The 18,875-nt window shown below is 41.7% G+C and overlaps 1 protein-coding gene across 2 annotated transcripts in view; it reads right to left on the bottom strand.

Moving 5' to 3' along the window:
* Pparg (peroxisome proliferator activated receptor gamma) overlaps window positions 1–15,204 on the bottom strand; it is a 130,582-nt gene extending 115,378 nt beyond the window's left edge. Inside the window, exon 1 of one of the 2 annotated variants that reach the window (XM_059258404.1) lies at window positions 15,094–15,204. The gene's annotated coding sequence lies outside the window, so the exon portion shown is untranslated. Of the gene's footprint in view, window positions 1–15,016 lie in introns of both variants that reach the window. The other variant, XM_059258405.1, reaches the window with a different exon arrangement.
* Between the last annotated feature and the right edge of the window lie 3,671 nt (window positions 15,205–18,875).

The raw sequence follows: 18,875 nt of genomic DNA, 5'->3' as shown, positions 1-18,875 counted from the left end.
TTTGATCTTTTGATTAGTAGATTAAAACCACACATTAGTTCCACATTGCAGTCAAAGTCTTGACCAAGGGAAGAGATAATAATAGGCATTGAGAAACAGAAATGCAAAGGAAGAATCTTCAGAAGAAGCAGTTGTAAAACCCCAGAAAAGAGAATATAAGAAGCATCAGGAATGAAACAATAGGGCAAGGAAAAGGGGCTAATAACCAGAGATACTGTAAGAAGTGAGGGGAAAGAGATGACTGAGGGAGAGAGGGGAAGAGGAGGGAGGGACATACAAAAAGAAGAAAGGGAGAAAAGAAGAGAAAGAAAAAAGACAGAAAGGAAGGTGACAGAAAATGAAGAGAGGCTCAGAGGTTCCTAGGCATTCAGCAATAATAATAACATGCATGCTCAAATTCAGCATGTATTCACTTTGAATTTAACCATCAGAATTAGTTATCATTGGTATTTTAAATATTGCATAGACATTAAGATATCACCAAAACTATTTAACCCAAACTTTCACTATGATAATTATATCTAAATGTCACCTTAAGGAAAGTGCCTTCCCTTTTCTCGAAACTTAAACTCTCCTTACTTTCTACTATGCCTATTCAGACACTAAGTTTTCACTTGAGATGTCTGAGCTACCATCACTTCACATAACTGAACAATGTTCAATAAATATTTGAGTGCCTAATATTTAGCAGGTAATGTTTTAGGCATATGTCAAAATTTTATATACATTTTGGTGAAAAGCATAACCTATTTTACTCATACACCATGAGGGGGGCAACTTTTAACAAGGTATTTTACTAGAGATGAAATGAAATGCATTTTTCACCTGATATTATAAGCACTAAAATAATCCCCATGAAAAGAATGTTCCTTATCTGGGTTAAAACATTCTTACATTTCTCAAAAAGCATACTGAGGATATCACTCCTATATATACAAGAGTCTAAAAAGTTACCATATTATAAAATGCAAATAATCAGTAGTAAGTCTAGTTACTAGATGTTGAGAGAAACAATTTGATATTTTTAATGACTAAATCAAATAGCTGAATAATAAAAGCTATCTATTTTCACACATCAAAATAGCATCCCACTCCAGCATGGAAAAGGGAGGTAGGCACCAAGTCCCACCCCTAGTTAAAAACCTATTGGAAATTGGTGGCTGCTGGGAGAGGAGGAGTCAGTTTCTTTTAAGAGTGTAGTCCCTGGTAGCTCTCCCAGCATGCTCTACTAGCATGCTCCAGTGGAGAGCCACACATCCAACAGCATACAGGCAGTCCGAACTGGACTTGATAGGTAAAAATAAAAAAGGAAACAAAGTTGAGTGGGCAGCGAAGAAGTGGATCTGGGGATTGAGGGGAGTGAATGTGATCAGAACACACTGAATGAAATTCTCAAAGAACTAATTTTTAAAAAATGAAAAAAAAAGGCACCCCAGAGATATCCCCAAGTGGGTAGTCACATTAGGTTTTGTTCAATCATGACATTGCATCACAGGAGTGAAAAACAAAAATGACTTAAAGGTCAGCAGCTTGACTTAGATTTACGTAACTCACTTCTGCAGAAATTTGCATTACTTGTGAAAAACATCACGTGAAAGAGGAACTTACTATAAATATTAAAATTGGAAATAAATGAGCGGCTGAGAAAGCATTGGAAAATATAGTTTCTTTAAAAAGAATTGGAGAACTAGAGTAGGGGCGTGTGTGGTTTATTGGTATAGTATGTGCTTAGCATATAGGAGAGACTGGTTTCACTTCCCAGTAAAATATACACACACATAGACACACACACACACAATCCAGTTGTGGAACTAAGTGTAGGATACTTTTAAAAATCAAATTTGTACATACATTCACATAAGCTTATTTACAAGTACTGATGAAAAAGCTAAAAACTTTAGCATATGTTCATGTTCCAAAGTAGCTAACTATGAAGGAAGTGTGTAGGGGAAGCCATCTTAGACGAGACTCACTTGGATTCTAATGACCAAGCATTTTCTGCTTACCCAGCAGCCTTTCCCACTGCTGGATAGCTATAGTTATTACAATTCTTTCCTTACACTGAGCTGAACTATGACTCTCTTTAACGGCTGGCTATCCTTTGATAGGGACTGTGTAACAGTTCCATAAAGAAAGGGACCAGCTCTGTCTTGCCTACTGTATGTAATAGCCTCTGTGTCCAACATATAAAGTGATACACAGAGAAGGTACCCTAAAACCTATGGCAAGTCCCCAGAGTAGTTTACTCCTCAAGACAGTATGGATCTAATTTGAGGGCGAAGGGCATTTTCTCTGCAGCACACTGTGGATACTTTGATGAATGGTCAAAGCATATGCTTTGAATTCTATGACAACGTCACCTCAAAGCTGTCCTCCCTTGCTCCAGGTCAGTGTGCATCAGAGTGTGGACTATGCCGGTACTTCGGAGCACGGCTCAGGTGGGCCTCTGTCTTCATTCCCACAGGTGTTCCACACATTATGTCCAGATTTTTTAACAGCTTCCTGATGGCTTTCTTTGCATACAGCTGCCAGGTTAATCTTCTGACTAAACCATCTCCAACTTCTTCTTAAGATCTGGAATCTCCCCACTGCTAAGATAAAAGCCCTACTCCTCTATCTGCATTCCAGACCATTCATCATCGGTCTGAAAGATTACATTTCCAACCCCATTTCTGCCTGCTCATATCCCTGGATTCTCCACCTCCAGTTTGTTTGTGTAGAGTCCCCTGGGGCTGTGTTTAGTCACTATTCCAGCCTTGGTTTTCTTACACTGGAGATGCTTTTTTTTTTCTTTCTCTTTGACTATCTCAAGCCAGGAACATTAATTTTTGAGGAAACATAAAATTATCCATTTCAGGGTATATAACACAGCAGTATCTAGTATATTCTTGTCTATTTTGTCTTTAGTTGACACATAATGATTGTATACAGTATACAGTACAGATGGTATTTCAATACATGTACACAATGTGCAGTGGTCAGATCAGGATCACTGGCTAGAACACTGGAAAATCCATGCAGCCAGGAATTGGCATGTGGCATGGTAGTCAGCTGCTTGCCTAGCATGCACATGGCCTGGGTTTGATTCTCAGTACTTCATTAAAAAGAAAAGAAATGCAGCTCAAAGTCTCCTTGATATAGTTCCAAAGCATCCCCATTCCCAAAGGAAACCTGTGTTCATGAAGCAGTGACTTCACCCCCGATCTGCCCATGTCTTTGTGAAAAGACCTGCTCTGTTCAGCTCTTTGTTGTTTCTTTCTCTGTACATTTTTTGCACTGTTTTTTTAAGGCGACCCTCTTGAACTTCTGAACTCTTCTCTGCAGGGCTTTTCCTGGCTACCTACTCCCTCCTTTGAATTTCAGTCACATTCATTTTCAGCCCTGAATCATCGTGTGGCTGTGGGTTGCTGGTTAACCATTTCAATTGTACCCCTTTGGGACTTAGGCAGATTCAAGACTCCCAGCTACGGTATTCTGTGTCTTTCTCAGAACCAAGAACTTACCTAAACAGGTGTTTAATTCCTTGTGTGCAGCAAGACATGAAAGAGTACTAAAATGGAACTGAAGTTTGGGTAATTAAATGAGAGAACATCTCAACCCCGCTTTGGCTCTTTATCCTTCCTGTAGGGCTCCTCTCTGGAAGAAAAGGGCCACCATGGATCTAGTCAGTGTTTCTTTGCCCTAGTAGCTGAACAGGTGTGAGAACAGGAGGAAAATGGCAGGTTGCCCAAGGGTGGAGAGGGTGCAGGTTCCCTGCATTCAGCTTTAGCAAACAGACTCCTACCTTCATTCCACATCCACAGATGAAGGCCTACAAGGAAGAATTGGGTGTCCAGAGATGTCACAAGGCAATATTTTAAAGAGGCTTATTTTTTGGTTTTGCTTTTATATGTAAATCAGTTTCTCAGTCTGATAGTTTGAAGTTGTTCATTAATATAGATCTTCCTTGGAAAAGATTAACTATTAAATAACTATGACGATAGTCCTTGTGGTTCATACATGAAATAGCTGAGCAATTAAATTACTATTATTAAAAGCTGAGCATGGTGACACAGACCTTTAATCTCTTCATCAGGAGGCAAAAGCAGGCAGATCTATGAGTTTGAGGCCAGCATGGTCTACAGAGTGAGTTCCAAGACAGCCAGGGCTGCACAGAGAAACGCTGTTAGAAAAAAGAAAAGATTACTGTCCATTATAAGCCAATGGATAGGTCAAAATTTGATGGTGTTTTATCCAACCTGACAAAAAGTATGAAAGGGAATCAGACTTACACGATGCCTAGATAGTAAGCCTCAGCAACATTTGTGCTGTGCATTATTATAAACTTTCCCCAATTGTAGTACTAAACAGAATTTGTCACAGTTGCAATTGGAAGTCTACAAACAGGAATGTAAAAAACAGTGCTCAGGCCCCTAGGCCATTATGAAACCTGTTCCTCTGACCAGGACAACAAGGAGAGCTAAAGCAGAATGTTGAGGTCTGTAATTAACATTTTTCCCTTTTTCATGTCTCACTTTACCTGCTCTAGAGTATCAGAGTGAGCAGAGTGAAAGTCTCTTCTGACGTTAATTCCACATTTCCTAAAAATGTTACAGAGAATGTGAATTCACATTAAAAAAGAGCAATTCTGGGATTTCCCTGACAATTTGGGGAGTAGTAATATTAAGAACCATGTGCAAATGATACTGAAAAAGCACATACTTGTTCCTAAAAATCAAGTGGAGAAGTACATATCAAGGACTTCGGATGCACCTGTCCTTTGCTGCAGGCCAGAACTAGGAAGGTATATAGTGCACAGATCAGTAAAAAGGATAACAAGAGCTATGGTATACATTCCCTATACTCTGATAATGCATGACAGGAACATACGCATAAAGAAATGACACCTCTCCCCATAAATCAGCAAATGTAATGTGGTACAGAAGACAGACTGCATCAGATTACTCATCAGAGTAAGTCTGTCTTCCACTCAAGTTTCATTTTGGTGACAATTAAGAGCAATTTGAATACTCTGTAATGCTGATATTTAAAGCTTTATATTCATATCAAAATCAAATGAGTTATCTATATTTATTTGTTAGGGTCAAAGACCATTCTGAGCAGTAATCAACACATGGAATGGGTTGTATGGGCAGTCATGCCAGTATATTATATGTTCAGTCACTGTCATTTTCTCATCTCTGAACCAGGGTCTTTAACTGCCCAGTGTTAGATGCAGGTTTATAGTCAGCACATTGTGATCTTTAGTCTCCCAAGCTCCACTCTTATCATTTATGTGACTGTGTTTTCAGAAAACAGATTTTGATCCCGATGTAAAGATACATGGTTCCTAAAGTCAGTGGTCATTCAGTAAAGATGAAGTTTGTGGGATACAATAAACATGCCGGCAACATTTGCCAAATCTGAAAGTTGTGGTTATACCTACATTGAGGTTCTCTCAATATTCCACAGCACTGTGTATGGGAAATAAATTCTATCTGATTTCACGTAAATTCTTCAAATGTATTTTCCTTTTGTACTGCCCTCATTTCATGTTCAGAATTTATTTCTAAGTGGTCAATATTTTCTGTCATTTTAAATACCAAACACAAATGGTAATAAGGCAATTTATTAATTCATAAAAGTGAAGTAGTTATAATAACTAGATTAGGGAGTGGTCATTCTACCTAGGATGTGAGGTGTTAAGGAGGTGGTTCAGTAGTGAACAGTTTACCTAGCATGCTCAAGGCTCAGGATTTGATGCCTCATACTGCATCCGCCCACAGAAAAGCTTCGGGGCATTTACTCTAAGGTGTCAAGACATTGAGTCTATTCTACAAATAGATTCTAAGACCTAGAAATTGAAGTCTTGTTAGCTACAGTTCACATTGGCTGACATTAGGGACTAAATCAGCAGGAACTTGGGAGCCAAAGAAAATATTTAGTATCACTGATATAAAACTTTGTGGTGGTATTGTGTTCCCCAAAATATTGTGCACACTAATAAACTTATCTGGGGTCAGAGACAGAACAGCCACTAGATACAATGGCTAGAAAATGGTGGCACTCACACCTTTAATCCTAGCATTCCAGAGGTAGAAATCCCTCTGGATCTCTGTGAGGTCAAGGCCACATTGGAAACAGCCAGGCATGGTGACACACACCTTTAATCCCAAGAAGTGAGCCTTTAATCCCAGGGAGTGATGGCAGAAGGCAGAAAGATATATAAGGCGTGAAGACCAGAAACAAGAAGCATTTGGCTGGTTAAGCAGTCAGGCTTTCGAGAAGCAGTTCAGCTGAGATTCATTTGGATAAGGACTCAGAAGCTTCCAATCTGAGGAAACAGGATCAGCTGAGGAACTAGCAAGGTGAGGTTGGCTATGGCTCGTTCTGCTTCTCTGACCTTCCAGCATTCACCCAAATAACTGGCCCCAGGTTCATTCTTATTAATATGACTCTTTAAGATTCCTGCTACAAAACTTCTAGAAGACTTTTAACACTTTGAGATGGAAAGAGTATTCTAAGCCATAAGCCACTGATGCAGTATATATATACACACATGCAAGTGTGCATCATAGACATATATATATATATGAAAGTGACAAGAACAATATATATCCTGGGTCAAAGGCAAAAGCAGTTAAATTTTTCTTCTGGAATTTCTAGAACAATACATCAGAAAAAAAGAAAGAAAAATCTAAGGACTATTGCTGTACTCTGTATGTATATGTGCATATCTATGTAAATATATGTGATTTTTTTCATGGCTCATAGGGATTTAGGGAAACCTACTCCTTGCTGTTTTTAAGACATTATGTACAGTATTTCTATCACATTTTGTATAAGGTCTCATTGATAAGGGAAGTTTACTTTAACAGGCTTCTTCTTCAGTGACTATTTATGATCACATGTTCAACATTGTGCCTGGAGTTGGAAAACCAAATAATTCTCTCATGGGGTCATTCAGTTTTAGACAGAGAGAGGAAAAAAAACAAAGAGAGCATAATACATACATATATTTTTAAGAAAAAATTAAAAGAGGAGGGCTTTAAAAGAAAGTAATTCTGCAAACTTTTTCAAAACTTTATTTGACAGCACACACTAAAGATCTAAAAGATCACAGGCCATAAGAAATCTGCAAAATTGAACTTTATGTATGGCTGCGAACATTATGAGACTGTTAAAAAAAGATGGATTTTAAGGTTTTTTTTTTCTCATTCCCAAATAGTTCACAAAAATAAAAAGAGCATGGGTAAATCCAATATGGGAAACAAAACTAAGTGTGAAATAAAATTTGGGTATAACAGTAAAAACTCATATAGTGTCTTTACATTTATCTAGCTAGAGGATTCCTATGCTTTGCCTTAAACTTTACTCATCAGGGTCACAGAGAAACTAAAAAGTTCACTATTTTCTTTGTTGCTGAATATCTGTGTCACTTGTAAGTACGGTTTTTAGATAGGATCTTACTATGTGGCCAAGGCTAGCTTCAAACATGCAATCCTCCTGCTGCAGCCTCTCAAGTGCTGGGATCACAGGTGCATATCACCATGGCTGGTTCAAATATGGGTTCTTATAACAATGCTTTTGCAAAGTTCTTGTATCTGGGCTTTTCTTGTATCCTCTAGCGCTCTGGCAAAAGCCTCAGAAGTGGGGGTATAGCATTACAGTATACAACACATTGCTCAACTGCTTTCTATGAAGCCTGAACTAAATTACAATGACATCAGAGATACGTAAATACAAATTTCTTCAGCTCCTAAATCATAGTGTGTTGTCTACAGGACCTTGCATTCTAGACGACCCCTCTAGCATTGGGGCACACCCCTGGCTGCAGTCCCCAAATTACAGAATTTTAGAGTAAGAAACAAAACTGTTACTAAAAATCTCTACCAAAGGCTCACTGTCAACTTTTATTAAACTGGAATTGAGAATTGTTTTATGTACTTACCATAGACTAGTCCTCCAGGGCTAGATCCTTTCCTGTGATAGTATAAAACCTAATCTTTGAGACTCAGGATTCCTAACTGCCACTCAAAGACAAAAAGAACCAGTGAGATCATGTCTCAGAGATCCAGTTAGCCTACAGTGACAGGAGCCATGGACAACCAATTGGCCTATCTTGACAATAGCACTGAGTTTTTCTAAGTAATCTAGCAAGCCAGTGAGGGTGATTTTCACAGGTTAGTTCCCAGGGAGTCTATGAATGAAGTGAAATATAGTAAAGAACATCACATAAACTATGGCTAAGAATATAGCCTAATAAATCCAGGCTGGCCCAAATTCACTGTATAGTGCCAAGGAATATGGTGAACCTCTGATCTTCTGGCCTCTACCTCCTGAGCGCTAAGGTTCCAAGTTGTTCGTTGGTTTTTCTGTATTTAATGTGGTGCTGGGGATAGAATCCAGAGTGCTCTGCACGCTAGGCAAGCCCTCCACCAACTTCGCTACATCCCTAGCCTTCCTTACTCTTTTAGAAAACGTTTACTTACTAATCACTGTGCTATATGCTGGAGACAGAGAGATGAATAAAACCCCATTGGTACCATCCTTTAAGAAACTTCTCATCCATTACTTGTGCAGTCCTAAAACCCAGTGAATTTGAACACTGTTGAACACAAAATTTAAAATATTATATTGCCTTTAAATAAAATCAGGATGTTACTAAGTCGTTCCAAATGCTTCAAGGAAACATGTAGCAATCTTCCACTGCCAAATGCTTGCCTGGGTGCACTCTCTACTTTTCTGGATTATTCTGACACATGCAAATAATTTTTTGAAGTTTCAGCTTCACTTATAAAATATCATTCACATGTTTGTGTTCTCTTTTATTAACCTTAACCAGTATACAAAATAAGAAAAAGAACTCATATGGGTATACTTTTTCACACACTCAAAATCTTGTTTACACAGGTTATTATCAAATGCAAGAAAGGGACAAGATGTAGTTAGGTGAGGCTTTGGGATTCTCAGTTTTAGGTTCACAAACTGGAAAGTTGTGTAAAACACTAATGGCAGGTAATACTAGTACAGGGTGTGATGGTGGCCATTCTTAACTTCTATCCCACCAATCCGCTGACTCACAGAACTAATAAGGCTGATTTGGAAGTGGCCTCCAAGCTTTGGTTTCTAACAGAGCTTTATTGAGCTGCTGTAACTATTTCAAGCCCAAAGAGAAGAAAACAGAGTATGTGTGAAGTGGATCTGCCAGAGCATTAAGCACCATTTCTTCTTCTTAGTCAAATGTTCCCACTGAAGTGATTGAAAAACTCCCTTCACTGCTCTCTATTAGGAAGGTGCTTTAAAGGGCTGGTAGAACTAACGTAGGAAGACAGCAGGGAATTAATGTGGCCTCGTGGAAGAAATCAAGGGCATAACGAGGGGGTGATAGTGTAGTGCTTGATTACATTATCTAACTGCCAGCTCACAGCTCTGAACTTTGATGACATTTCCTAGGTGAAATGCTATTGCACAATAACTGTTTATTTTCTTTTGAGTTGAAAACAGTTTGAGGAACAGCTGCAATCTGTTTTGATTTAAATTTTTAAAATTACATTTATTTATTATATGTGTGTTCAGAGGACAACCTTCGGGAGTCCATTCTTTCCTCCTACCGTGCGAGTCCTGAGGATCAAACTCAGGTTGTGAGGCTTGGCATCAAGTACCTTTACCCACTGAGCCATTTCTTAGGTACATGTCTTGATTTTTAAAAGAAAAGCTATGTATGCAAGGCAAATAAATAATTTATCTTTTCTTATCACTGCTATTCCACATAGTTGGTCTCATGTATATTTTGCTGCCAAGGACGACGTATTACCTTATTTTATTTCCCTTCCTTTAACCTCCTTTATCCAATTCCACATAGGAGCCCTTCCTCCCCCTCCTAAGTGCAGTGATTCTATGCATTTGCCAAACAAGATTTCTACTCTCTCTTTCCAACTCCACATGAATGTTACCTGTGTTTTCAGGCAACAAGAAATCAAGGGAGCAACCTTTCTTTTTGCTGATAGGTGGTCAGTTAACTGTGCCTGGACCACTGGCTCTTTAGAGTGGACTCCAGACCTTCATATGACAATGCACTTTCAGTGGGGTAATGACAGCTGCAGGGGTGGGGTCAAAGTTAAGGAGTTCTTTCCAGAACTTCATCCCAGCACTCAGTCTCACAGTCCTAATTGCCTTCACTATAAAGGAAAATGTATTGCTTAAACACACATGAAGAAAGAATAGCCTGTCTCTATTCCCTTTGCTAGATTCTCTCCACAAGTTAGTTGAGAGCCAGCAAGAGTAACAGTGAGAGGCAACCTTAGAATTTCAGTGATTCTAGAAGCCTGAGATGTCACCATGGAACAGGGAAATTCTTACAAGCTAATCTTACATTCTAGGACACGGTGGTAAGCACACAACCTGTGCCTGAGAGCAGAGAAGACCAGGATCTGTATGTTCTCCTCCTACACCGCCTTCTCAGGGTATTCCCCTGTTCTCCTCTTCCCTCATATTGCCCTTGTTCTTATCTGCAGTAAACTGAGAAGGACTCCTCACTCCAGGTCCATGCCAACATGAACTCTTCCCAGGGGTCAGATAATATGTTTCAATACATTTTATCTCCATAGTATAATTCTAGATAAGTCCATAGATTAAGATTTTTTAAGTAGTTAAACCTAGCACTGAAGTTATTTTCTAAAAATAATAAAGTGGGTCTGGAGAGATGGCCCAGCAGTTAGGAGCACTGGCTGCTCTTTTAGAGGACCCAGGTTTGATTCCCAGAACCCACATATTGACTCACAACCATTCGTAAGCCAGTTCCAAGGGATTGGACACCCTTTTCCAACCTCTGCAGGTACCAGGCATACAAGTGGTACACAGACATACATGCAAGCAAAGCAAGCATCCACATAAAACATATAAACTAATAGCTGGAGAGTGATAAAACACTTGCCTAGCATATGCAAGGCTATGGGTCCAATTACCGGTACCTCAAACCAAACATACAGCACAAAAACAATAAAGTGGGGCCTGGGGGTATAACTGTAGCAGAGCACTACTTTGCTTGGGAGAGGGGCCAGAGTTTGACTTCCAATACCTAAATAAATAATGAAAATAAATGATTAAATATAATAAAACCTCATTCTATTATCTAGTTTAAATTCTGCCTGAAAGGTTTAAATTTATTGTAACCAATGCAAGTTGCAAGGATTGATGGCATCTTTCTTTTGTGTCTGAAAGGGTGCAGTGGAGAAAAATCCATTACACTCTATCAAAAAAGATTTCTCAGTCACTGTCCTGGTCACTGGTGTGCTTGAAAGGAGAGCCAAGACTCTTAGGGAGCCCCAGCAGTACTTGCTATTAAGAGGGCAGAGGTTAATGAGAATCTGGGCTCCCACTCCCAAAGAGAAATCCACAGACACTCACCCCACTTAAGCGTCAGCTTGAGCCTTTCTCTGCCTCCATAGCCCTAACTTTGCAGCTCCGCCACTCCTAGAGCCCAGTGATTCCAGGTCTTGGAAGGTTTTTTTTTTTTCTTCTTCTTCTTCTCCAGCGCTGTGCAATTCAAGCCCCACAGCAATCTTAGACATGCATGTTGTTCAAGCCCCACAGCAATTCTCCCCGGCACTCCCAGTACGACGCACAAGCCTCTTTCGTCCCACTCAGCAAGCACACAACTCACTGAGGTACTAATTGGAATCGGCCTAGGCTGCCGAATCCTGTCCAAGTCCGTTTCTTGCATAGGAAAGAAAGTCTCTTAAAATAATATGTTAATCCGTGGAGGGCTTCAAATGTACGGCCATTTACATACTTGTCCAGTTGTTCCCTGCCAGTAAGTGAGTGGCCTATTAGCAGGCACAAGTGACTTATCAAGCTTTTCAAAAAGCTAATTTGGGTTATTGTTTGTTGTAAAAACAAACAGACAAACAGTTTTAACGACTAGCACAAGGCATTATGTGGTTTTTTAGGTGTTGTAAACTGTAGTAAACCTTTGGAGCTGAAGGATACTACTATGCTTGGTAAAATAAACTTGCCCTGGATAACATATATTCAATGCTCTCAAAGTGTACCATAAAAATCCATAAAGAGCAGGGTTTATCAAATAAATGTACAAGCCTGCCGCCCTGGAAGCTTAATATGAGCACAAAGACCGCTTGTCTATGAAAGACTCATAAAGACGGGGGAAAAAAAACGTTACGCTTGTTTTTGTCCAAAAATCATCAGGGAATAGGGAATATAATTTGCAGCTGAAAACAGAATATTTCTATAAACTTTTCTTGAATTGTCTATAATATGACAGGCATTATCATCTTTCTCAACAGTTATCTCAAAAGTAGTAAGAGAGCAAACTAGTCAGATTTGTGAACGAGTTAGCGCTGACCTACATAGGCGTGTAGGCCGTCTTTAGGATATCAGCTCAGTTAAATTCAGGGCCAAGCTCTTATCATTGAAGAGATCCAGGCTTGCTGATAAAAGTCTTATAGCCATACCAAAAATCAACAACAACAACAAAAAAAACAAAGATTAATAACTTGAAAACTCCCAACTTTCCAAGTACGGAAAGTATGAAAGCTCATAATGCTTGAAATAAACAGTATAAACTCCCAAACTCTAAACAGAATGTTTGAGATTAAAATATTGACATGTATGTATAATTGAGTGAAATAGTAAGAACACATAAACCTAGGTCTTGAGACAATGATTTAAGGATATACTATACTAGTGATGGATAGTATCTTAACATACATTTCACCAAAATACGGCCTATTGTGTTTGAGATCTCCTTCTAAACGCAGTTACATGTGCTGGATAAATAAAATTTAAAATATGCTGGTTTATTAAATAAATAACTTTTAAATATATACGGTATAATTCTTCAAAATCTACCTCTGTATTGTGAGAACACTGCAAATAATAGACAAAGAAAGCTCAGGAAGATTTTTAAAAATTAAAATTAATTGAAAAAACTCTCATATGCTATGAAACTAATTCACGTATGGTATATGGTGGCGAGACATATTAACCAGTCTTGCTGGTTTTGGTCAACTTAGTTCCGTTTTTAATGACCTTTGTAGGCAATCACGCCGCTGCTCCTTTTGCCGCTTTTAGGTATTAAGAAGGAGAGTGAAGTGAAGAAATAGATAACAGGGAAATTTGCCACAAAATAAGAAAGGCAAAAGAGAAATTCAGTTTGACAATTTGTGGGCTGAGCATATGTTTAGAATTATATACTATTGACTTAAATCAAATTGTCTTGACTAGTGCATTTTAATCTACTACAAATATTTGCTTAGTGGAATCCTATGAAAGCAGAAATTTCTTCCAGTATATTTGCCTCACTTTATGACACAGAGAATATTTCTAAGCTCAAATGACAATAAATTTAGCAAAAAGACACAAATTAGAACCACCAACATATGCACCGGGCACGTACAGACCCTGTGGAAGCTGTGAAAATACGGAAATTTGGGGGAAATTATTTTAACAAAAGTCTTCTGCTGTTAGCAACTGCTTCATAATCTGAAGAGGAAACGAAATACGTCACTAATACTTATAGATGTTCTCACAGGGGTGCCTTTACACAGCTTCCCCACACAGGAGGATCTTGACAAGGCCCATGACAAATATCCTTATTTTTCAGAGACTTATAGGAAAAAAATTTTTGTTGAAATATGTAAAATGTACTAACAGAAAACAATTAGTCACATACTCAGTGATCCATTTCTACATCAAAATTTTAAAGTCATACTTTTCTTCGTATATGAATTTTAAATGTCAAAGGAATTTCGAAATTAATTATGTAATTTTTTAAATGTAATTTGGATTTTTTTAATAAAAGTGATTCTGAAAAATGTAGTGTCATGAATGTTAAGAAAACCAGTCCCTCTAAAGGAAATATTGTATTTAATTATTAGAAATAGTTATCACAAAAACTGTCAAAGCAGTCTTAAACTCAATAAAAGATCTGAAGTCTCTGGGTATTTTAGTTCTATGTTTTAAAGAACATATATTCTCTTAAATAGAAAAGAATGAGGAAACGGTATCTAGAAACTCTTCGGCCTGGAGTTCTGTAGAACTTTAGCCTCCATTGCTTCCCTTGCTCCACAGCAGTTATCAGAGTATGAGACTTTTACACACGAAAAGGAATTTTTTTCTTAAAAATAAAACTGTCAATTTTTTTCCTTCTAGTGAGCTGCAAAAGATTGAGATGACCACCAGTTTCTTCTTAGATCTTCTCACTGAAGATATAATTCTCAGCAAATTAAATATGAAGTAGCACATAACCAGGAGCAAATTTATACAAAACCCACAGTAAGATAAAAATGGATGGCCTTATGATATGCTTCACTCCAGCTAATGTATGACTGATTTCAAATCTTCATATATTAAAATATTACAGACATGTATTTAACTTTAGAGTGAATATGATTGAAGATAGATAGCAGAGAACTTATTTAAAAGTTGAAGCTGAATCTTCTGGAACATCACTTCAAATGCTCTTAGCATCTGTGAGTGTTTCTATCAAACTTTCCAGAGAGACATCTTTGAGAAGCCCTAGACAATGTCAGGTCCTACACTAGCCAGGTTTTCTAAATCATGTAGCACCTGGAGTTAGGTTTTCAGTCAGCAATTGATCGCTTAGCTATGGACAGGAAGACTCCCACAGAGCACCTGATATCTGTGGAAGACCTGCCCAAGTTCAAGACTAAGTTATTCATTTAATAACTCCGGTTAACAATTTGCTTCGTGCATGACAATAGTTGACATTACAATAATGAACTTCAAAATCAAGAGGCTTTCCAACTGCTACTAGCTATCCTACAACTTGGTTCATCTGGTTTGTTTGTTTTTTTCTTCCAAGTGATCATTTAATTTTACATTTTTGTCCTTCATCCTGCAAAGGAGAAAAACTTCAGCTTCTTCCTGACAGAAGACTTAACTCTTCTCTTTCCTCCTGACACAAGTGGCACTACCTTCCCACCGTTAGCTTCGGAAGGGAAGTAGATTCTTACTGTAACAAGAACACCGCAAACCCATCCTCATCCATACAAACCTGGGGGGCGGTTGGGCCACCTCTCACAACAACACGCTCCAACAAAACGCGGTGACGACGACCGTGGAGCCACTCACCTGGGCAATGGGAGGTGAGGAGAATTTAGAGCCGCCGCCACAGCCTTCTGATCCCCAGCAGAGGTCCAGGCCCCTTCTTGACCTCCCCGCGTCCCTTATATAAAAGCAGCCCTGGCTACTCCCAGGGCCTGCCTCCTCACCTCAGGCTCCTCCCCAATCCTGAGCCATAAAGCACGGGAGCTACACACCCACCTCCCCCCCCCCCGCCCCCCACCAGGGCTGCGCTGAGCCTGGCCCCGTGCTCGCCCCCTAGGTAGACTGGAAGGGGGGCCTGGCGGGGAGGGGCCTCGGTGACAGTCTCCACACCTGGGCCAGCTCCGGGCGGGGGCCGCGGGCCAAGTCGCCAGGGTGAGCACCCGCACACCCCTCCCCCCTCCGGCGCCTCCGGGCGCGCTCGCTCTCTCTGGGCAGCTGCAGGCGAGCCCCTCTCCGAAAACTGTCACCAAAGCCGGCACCACGCCGTCCCCGCCGCCCGCGCGGAGTTCTGGACCGCGCCGCCCGCCCAGACCAGGCTTTCCTGTCAGGGTCTGGCGGGGACGGCCACCCTGCCCCGAGCTCGCGCATGCCTGCGCGCCCTCACGGGGAGCCTGAGGTAGCTCCGCTGTGACCCACCGAGCCCGGCCCGCCCGGGCCCCTCAGCCCGACGACAGTCACCCTGTCAGTCACGCTCGGTCCTCAGGCGAGACCCCTCACGCTGTTTCGGTCCCCGATCCCGCCCGCCCTGCTCGCACGCTCGCCCGCTCGCTCGCTCTTCTCCTAGCGTGGCTTCTCCTCAGCCCGTGTCCCCCCTCTCAGACCGAGACTCCGTCACCTTGTTTGCCACATTTGGTCCTGTCGGAGCGTGACTTCTCCTCAGCCGGGTCCCCTCCGTCAAGCTTCTGTCACTTTGTCTGTCACTCCCACGGTCCTGTCAGAGTGTGACTTCCCAGCCCGTGCCCCTTCTGGTTGAAACCGGGTTAGGCTGTCAGTCACACAGTCCTGTCAGAGTGTGACTGCTCAGCTTGTGTCCCCTCGGCTGAGACCCGGTCACCTTGTCCGGCAGATCCCGTCCCCTCCGGCCGAGACCCCCCTCACCTGGTCTGTCTGTCTGTCACACAGTCCTGTCCGCGTCGTCCCCTCAGCCGAGACTTCGGCTGTCAGTCACACCGGGTCCTGTCAGAGTGTGACTTCTCCTCAGCCCCGGTCACCTTGTCGTCACACTCGGTCCCCTCAGGCCGCGCACGACCCGAGTACCCCAGCGCGGCGCCTCGGGTCCTCTCCTTCCGCGTCCCTCTGGCCGGCCGCGTGGCCCGGGGCGACTCTGACCCGAGGCGGCGACTTGGCGGGCGCTGTGCGTCCCCACGGCCGGCGGGCGACCGGACCGGAGCGCCCCAGGCAGCTGCCGCTCCGAGCGCGGCGAGCCCAGCCTGGCCGCGGACGAGCCGAGCCGAGTGTGCGATCGAGCCGGGCCGGGCCGGGCCGGGCCGGGCCGGGGGCGGCGCCCAGGGAGAGGCCGGAGGCCCCGCGCCCACGAGCGACCGGAGGCCGGCGTCCCCAGGCCCGCGTGGCCCTCCAGCCCCGCGCCCCGCGCCCCGCGCCGGCTACCTGGCCGCCTTGCTGCTCCCAGCCGCTGGGAGGCGACCCGGGAAGGTCCCGTGTCCCTCAGCCCGATGCCCAGGGCCCGGCGATGTCCTGACCGTCGCGCGGAAGTTTGGTTTTCTCTAGATGTTCTTTTCAGTAACATTTACAAATTTATAGATATACGAATTAAGTGCATTTAGGATCTCTTGGGTTTTTTTGGCTTTTTTTTTTTTGATCTCAGAACGCTATGAAGGTGAACACCTTCATAAAGTGACGATTTTAATGTTAATCATTCAATTTCCTTTAAAAAAATTTTGCGCACACACACACACACACACACGTGCTTACACGTGAATGGAGAGGCGTTGGCTCCTCAGGAGCTGGAGCTACAGGTGGTTGGTGCCAAGGACCCAACACAGGTCCTCTGGACAAATACTAACTGTTCCTAACCACTGAGCCATCTCTCCAGCCCTCTATTTTTTAAACTCGTTCACTGAATTTCTTAAATTCTTTAGCAGTATTTCTTGCACAGGGGACCTCACGCACAGGGAGGACTTGAGAATCTCTTGTTTTTAAGTTAGAGAGAATATTGGGGCTTGTTGTCCCTGGAACCTGAAGTGCATGTGATGGACAGCTCCTTTTCTCTCAGCTCTGTCTGTCATGATCTGTCCCAAAGGTGTGATGTCTGGGACACAGAGGCCTTTCTTTTATCCTTTTTCAATCTTATTGATTGGAAATCTTATTGTCTATCTGGCTCTCCTTTGGAAGGCACTGACTTCTGGGAGTTTATAATTGTGCTTCTTGCTCAGGAAATTCCTCCACTCTTAACATCTTTATTTGTTGTGGGGTATGGAATTCTTGCTTCTCTGGTACAAAAGGTTCTCACCGGCGCTTTCCAGCATGAGTTTGTGAGAACAACACTCTGGAGAAAGTTCAGAGCTTGAATCAACAGATTCATGTCCTTCCACCCTCGAGCCCTAAAATAACAAGACACAGGTCAGTTCCACGGGGACTCTAGAGACCATTTACTAACCATGGAAAGACCCCATTTCTATGCCTGACATTAAGTGGCCATGTTGACTTGGCCCAGCATCCCACACCTAGAGGGAAGTATGTACATATGCAGTATATACATAGTAAGTATGTGGCCAACTTCTTGCTCACCCAGGAGTTCCAATCTATTTGTTTTTGCTTGGTTTTGGTCTTGTGTTGACTAAACTTTTTGAAAAGGTCTTGCTATGTAGCCCTGACTGGCCTTGAACTCACTGCTATTCTCCTGAGGCTTGTAGCACTGCTTGTATCTTTTAATATACATTTTTATTGTATATATTTTAATACCTTTATTGAGATATAATTTACATAATCTAAAATGAAAATACCATACATTCAAAATTCACTGAGTTTTGGCCTATTTACAAAATTGTGTCATTATCACCACAACCTAATTTTAGAACATCTTTACCGCCCTATAGTGAAACTTCCTCCTCATGAACAGTCCTTCTCATCAGCCCTAGGTTCACTGTCCCTCTACTTTATGCCTGGATCGATTTTCCTGTTCTAGCCATTTCACATGAATGGAATCATAGACTATGAAGTCCTGTGTGATTGGTTTCTTTCATTTAGCATAGTGTTGTCAAGGCCTACCTGGGCTGCAGCTTGTATTATTTCCATCCTTTGTTTATTTGAGACAGTGTCTCTTTATGCCGCTCAGGCTAGCCTTGGATTTGTAATCCTCCTGCCTCCAGCCTCCAGCAGGCTAGAATTAGAGGCATGCCTGACAGTACTTCATTTCTTTTATTATAAAATAATATCCTATTGGATGACATAGCAAATATTTAATCATCCGTCTATTGCTTTAGGCTGCTTCTACTTTTTTTGTGTGTGTGCACGTATGTATGTGCCAGTGTAAGTGGAGACCAGAGGTTGACATCAGATGTCTTCCTTAATTGCTCTCACCCTCATTTTTAAAATCTGTTTATTTTATGCATGTATGTGTATGTATGTGCACCACACGTGTGCATGAGTCTGCAAATGTCAGAGGAGGTCACCTGATTCTCTGGAGCTAGAGTTATGGGCAACTGTGAGCTATCAAACACACACTAGGAACTGAGCCTGGGTCCTCTGCAAAAGCAGTAAGTGTTCTTTTTTAATGGTTGAACCTTCCCTTGAGTCCTTCATCTTATTTTTTGAGACAGGGCCCCTCACTGAACCTGGAGCTCCTT

The sequence above is a fragment of the Peromyscus eremicus genome, chromosome 3, assembly GCF_949786415.1.
Source record: "Peromyscus eremicus chromosome 3, PerEre_H2_v1, whole genome shotgun sequence".
NCBI lineage: Eukaryota > Metazoa > Chordata > Mammalia > Rodentia > Cricetidae > Peromyscus > Peromyscus eremicus.
Note: the sequence above shows the minus strand (reverse complement) of the source record. Positions and strands in the feature narration are given on the sequence as shown.